Genomic DNA, 5645 nt, shown 5'->3' with positions numbered 1-5645 from the left:
CCTTTCTGCTTTTTTCATTTTGCCCAGTCACCAACCCCCTTCCTTCTAACAACCATCAGTTTATTCTCTAGATTTATAAGTCTGATTCTGCTTTTGTTTACTTATTGATTTTTGTTTTGTTTTAGATTCCACTTGTGAGTGGTTTCATATGGTATTTGTCTTTCTTAGTCTGAGCTTTTTCACTTAGCATAATGCCATCCATGTTTCCTCAAATGTCCTGATCTCATCATGTTTATGGCTGCATAATATTCCTTCATGTAATATGTGTGTGTGTGTGTGTGTGTGTATACTATTTTTCCTTATCCATTTATCTATTGATGGACACTTAGATTGTTTCCATATATTGGATATTTTAGATAATGCTGCAGTAAACTAAGACTGCATATATCTTCTCCAAATTAGCATTTCTGTTACTTTTGGGTAAATAGCCAAGAATGAATATATAATTTTTTTTAATTCTATGTTTACACTTATCAAGAGATGTTATTTCAGGATCCTAAAAACAAAATTACATCCATTTTAACAACCAGATTTTTTTAAGATTTTATTTATTTATTTGAGATATATAGAGAGAATGCATGTGAAGGGGAAGGGGCAAAGAGAGAGGAAGAAGCAGACTCCACACTGAGCAGGGAACCCAAAGCAGGGCTTTGTCCCAGGACCCTGGATCATGACCTGAGCTGAAGGCAGATGCTTAGCTGATTGAACAGCCCAGGTACCCCCCCAATCTGAAATTTTTAAAAAGCATATTAATATTCCTTTAACAATTTCCTATCCATTATTTAATTTAATGCTTAGAATAATTGCATGAAATAAATTTTATTTTAATTAGTGATATCCATTAAAGCTTTGGAGGCCTGAACACAAAGATTTTTTCCTGAATACCATCCTTCCTGTCTGGTCTTATTTGCATAAGTCTCTCTTTTCGTTGGCTACCACCACAGAGTGGTAACCAGAGGTTAGACTCTGGTAGAGACCCTAGGCTCCGTTTACAATGGCTTTTTTTTTTTAAGATTTTATTTATTTATTTGTTTATTTATTTGGCAGAGAGCTATATAGAGAGAGCACAAGTAGGCAGAGTGGCAAGCAGAGGGAGAGGGAGAGAAACAGGCTCTCCACTGAGCAGCGAGCCTGATGTGGGGTTCGATCCCAGGACCGTGGGACATGACCTGAGCTGAAGGCAGCCGCTTAACCAACTGAGCCACCCAGGTGCCCCTCTGTTTACAATGTCTTAATTCTGATTCACAATACTAAAGTATTCCGGGCATATAGAGAAGCCACATTTCTACATTGTTCCAAAGAAGGATATATAGTTTTTTCTCTGTTAAATGCAGTCCTGTTCAGGGAACTTACAGATACTTATTCACTTGGACTAAAAGTCAAATAAATGGAAAAAAATGTATAAACTAAAATGCAATGGAGGTTCAAAGGGAGGAACCATAGTCTGTTGAATAAAGCAGGGAAACTTTTGATAGAGAAAATAATACTGAATTGGAACTTGAGTAAATAAAATATCAACAGGTAGAAACAATAGTAAGAGTTCACTAGGCAATGGGGTATAGGATTCATAACAGTTCAGATGTTGGAAAAAAGGGAATGTATGGAACATAATCAAGTTTGGCTGGAATAAAGGTCAATATAAAGGAAGAGTACACATTAAGTCTGGAAAATATTTTAGAGTAACATTATTGGGAGGCTTGAAATCCAGTGTGAGGTCTTTCCATTTTAATAGCAATTGTAATTCTTTGCATGTTTTTCTGTTTAAGAATTGATATGACATTGCAATATAATTTTAGAAAGTAATTAGTGGAATAGTAACACTACAGCACTTCAGTCAAGACTGCAGTAGGAAGAACTGAAGAAGACAGGAGTAGAAGCCACAGGAGTTGGAAAATAATTGGACATGAGAGATAAAGAACAAAACTGAACCAACATTAACTGGAGTTTTAAGCCAGAGGGACAGAACAGTGCCACAACGAGGAGGAATAGGGAAGTTGGAAACAGATGCAGATGGGGGAAGTAGAAGTTGGTTTTGCTCATGTTGCATACTAAATATAGGGCATCTGGGCCTGGGGCATCTACATCCTTTGGATAATGAATGATAGAGAGAGGGTGACAAGTATGTACTCCAAGTGTTTTCAGAATAGAAATATCCGTTGAAACCTGTGAACACAAATAGGATTCTACTGGTCCTAAAGGGAAGGTTCAACATATTTCTTAATCTTTTCTGCTCTGTCCCAGACATCCCCCACCTTAAAAAAAAACCTTAAATTTTGAACTTCATCTTACCCATTTATATCATTTCTTTATGAGAGTTAAACTGGCAAGTTTCTTTCATACTGATGAATTGACAAGATGAATTGACCCAATATCCTCTTTTCTTTCTTACCACAAAATTCTGTTTAACTTGTAGTGTTAATAGGCCAGCTTTAAGAAATTTAATAATAATAATAACAATAAATGTTTCTCACCTCCTTCTGTCAGGCTATGTATTTTGGCCCATGATAGGAAGGCAAAAGTCCCAGAGAAACTTCCAAGGACTCAGGTCCATGCATTCCTTTTGTTCTGTGTTCTTTCCTTTCTTCATGCCTGAAACATTGATGTGATGGCTGGAGATCTGGTAGCCATTTGGAGACCATAAAAATGAGACTTAACACCAAAATCAAGGACAGGAAAGATGTTAATATCCCCTGATGACATTTGACCCTCTGTTCTAAGCCTAAAATCTCTAATCTGAATTTTCTGTACTCGAAATGTTACCATTTTCATTTGGTCAAGACACTATTTCAGAGCTTCTCTTTGTTCCTAACTGAAGACAAGTTCTAATTAAATGAATTCAGTCTTTTTCTTGTGCCAATTTTCCATAATATGATTATGTGGATTTACCTATTTTAAGTACATGCCTATTTTAAATACAAAATATGTCAATATCCCATGGTAAGAGACATGATTGACGTGACCTAACAGTATGCATTAAACTAGACATAGAAGGCTTTTTTGTTATTTTTTCCCCCCCCAAAAATGCTTTATGGATGACAGGGCTGATTATCACCTTTAAATGACTCCAGTTTCCTTCTGCAATCACCATGGTTAATGAGCAGGAACAAACATGTATTCATCTAAGTAAATATTCCACCAATCACAGATACCGACTGAGAAGGCATAACATCTTGATGTCCTTTGAGTTCATATTTCTAGCGTTCTTGCTTAGTGCAGTGTGAAATGCATGCAGATACACTAGGGAAGGGGAAAAAGCAATTTGACCAACTAGCGGTTTTCTTCTGTTGAGATAGGTGGCATATGGAAAGTTGTGACAAATTGGAGATCTGGAGGCATGAAAAAATATATTGAAAACAGAAAACCTGATTACTTTAACTAATGTATCTTTTTTGTTAATGTTTTTATCTTCTGTGCACAGTAATCAGCGATGTTAAAACACACACACACACACACACACACACACACACACACAGCAACTACTCTATTAAAGTCCAAAAAGCAAAAAGGAAAAAGCAAAAAGCAAGTACAAGTTTAAATATTAAAGATACTCTGAAACTCCCAAGCTGGTGGTTTTTCTTTTCTTTTCTTTCTTTTTTTTTTTTTTCCTTCATTAAACTTTTATTTTAATGGGCATCAAGATTTTGTGACAATTTTAAAAACTAATAACTTAAAGCTGCCCCCTCACCCACAAAATGGTCCACAAGGCATTCTCCTTTTCTTCTGAAGGTTTTACAGGGCACTGCTCTCATTAACCAGTCTTTTCCTATGAAATGGCCAACTGATGCAAACAGTCCTGAGACTGTTCTTCCACCACCAATTAAGGCTGGAGTGGCACATAGTGGGGATAATATTCATTAGCCTTCTGAGCTTTCTGGACAGACTTGGCGATGTTGCCAGCTCCAGCTGCCTTCTTGGTCACTGCTTTGGTAACACCCACAGCAACTATCTGTCTCATGTTACGAACAGCAAAACAGCCCAGAGGGCGATAGTTAGAGGAGCTCTCAACACATCCAGCCTCACCCAGGAACCTTTGCAGCGATGGCAACATCACCAGATTTCAAGAACTTGGGACCATTTTCCATTTTTTTCTCCCCAAAATGACAATCTATCTAGTCCTTAGAATCAGCAAGCCTGCAAGCAATGGGAGCTGTTCATCAATCCAGCACAGGTGCATATCCAGCACTGATCTGGCCTGGATGGTACAGGATAATCACCTGATCTGTGAAGCCAGCTGTTTCCCTTGGTGGGTCATTTTTGCTGCCACCAGCCACACTGCTACAATGAACATCTTTGACAGATACATTCTTGAAGCCCACATTGTGCCCAGGAAGAGCCTCACTCAAAGCTTACTGGTGCACTTCAAAAGACTTTACTTCAGTTGTAACATTGACTGGAGCAAAGGAGATCACCATGGCAGGCTTAAGAAGACCAGTCTCCACTCAGTCCACAGGGACAGAACCTATACCACCAAGTTTGAAGACATCCGGGAGGGGTCCACACAAGGCCTTGTTAGTTGGATGAGTTAGTGGCAGAAATGCAATTCAGAGCTGTAAGGAGTGTGATTTCACTGGCATTGCCATCATTACAGATGACTTTCCATTCCTTGAACCAAGGTATGTTAGCACTTGGCTCCAGCAAGTTGTCACCATTCCAATCAGAAACTGGCATAAATTCTAGCATGTCGGGGCAGTAGCCAACTTTCTTAACATAGGTACTGAATTCTGTAATGATTTCCTTGTATATGTTCTGGCTGTAGGGTGGCTCAGTGGAATCCATTTTATTGACACCAGCAATTAGATGTTTTACATCCAGTGTGTAAGCCAGATGATTTGCTCATGGGTCTGCCCATTCTTGGAGCAGATCTGCTTCAAATTCACCAACACCAGCAGCAATAATCAGGATAGTACAGTCAGCCTAAGATGTGCCTGTAATTGTTTTTGATAAGGATTCTGTGACCTGGAGTGACAGTAATGGTCCCATAGTACTTGCTGGTCTTGAATCTCCACAGGGAGATATCAATGGTGATACCATGCTCACGTTCACTTTTCAGTTTATTCAAGACCCAGGCAAACTTGAAAGAGCTCTTCCCTGTCTCAGAATACTCTCTCAAGTGTTTCAATAGTTCTTTTGTCAATCCCACTGCACTTGTAGATCAGATGGCCAGTAATGGTAGCCTTGCCTAAATCTATATGTCCAATGGGGACAATGTTGATATGAATCTTTTCTTTTCCCATTTTGGTTTAGGTTTCGCAGAGGTTTTCACAACATCTGTGTTCTGGTGGCAAACCTGTTGCATAAAATCTCTTCTCTCTTATTTGATCAATGAAGAAGAAAGAATATTGCCCACATTCACTAAAGTTTGCCTTATATTTTACATTTTTTAATATTATAAAGTGAAAAGAAGGAATAGAGAACAATTTTAAATATCCAACTTGCTAACTGTATCTGTCTTAACCATTTAGAAAAGTAGGAAAAAAAAGAACACAACAAAGCAGGAATCTACTCTGTTTTTAACACTTCATAGTGCTCTTGGGTAAAACAGTATATAACTGCATAAAAGGTTTGGTAAAATGCTTAATAAATACTAAGAAACTTTGATGACATATCCATGAGCTACACCCCTCTTCATTTCAGTAGAACCCAAA

At 38.1% G+C, this 5645-nt stretch overlaps 1 pseudogene; it reads right to left on the bottom strand.

The window, feature by feature from the left end:
- Positions 1-3817: 3817 nt before the first annotated feature.
- Positions 3818-4680, bottom strand: LOC131825680 (elongation factor 1-alpha 1-like; annotated as a pseudogene).
- Between the last annotated feature and the right edge of the window lie 965 nt (positions 4681-5645).

Source organism: Mustela lutreola, chromosome 2 (assembly GCF_030435805.1).
Source record: "Mustela lutreola isolate mMusLut2 chromosome 2, mMusLut2.pri, whole genome shotgun sequence".
Classification (NCBI taxonomy): Eukaryota; Metazoa; Chordata; class Mammalia; order Carnivora; family Mustelidae; genus Mustela; species Mustela lutreola.
The sequence above is the reverse complement of the archived record's forward strand: the minus strand, read 5'-3'. Positions and strand labels throughout refer to the sequence as shown.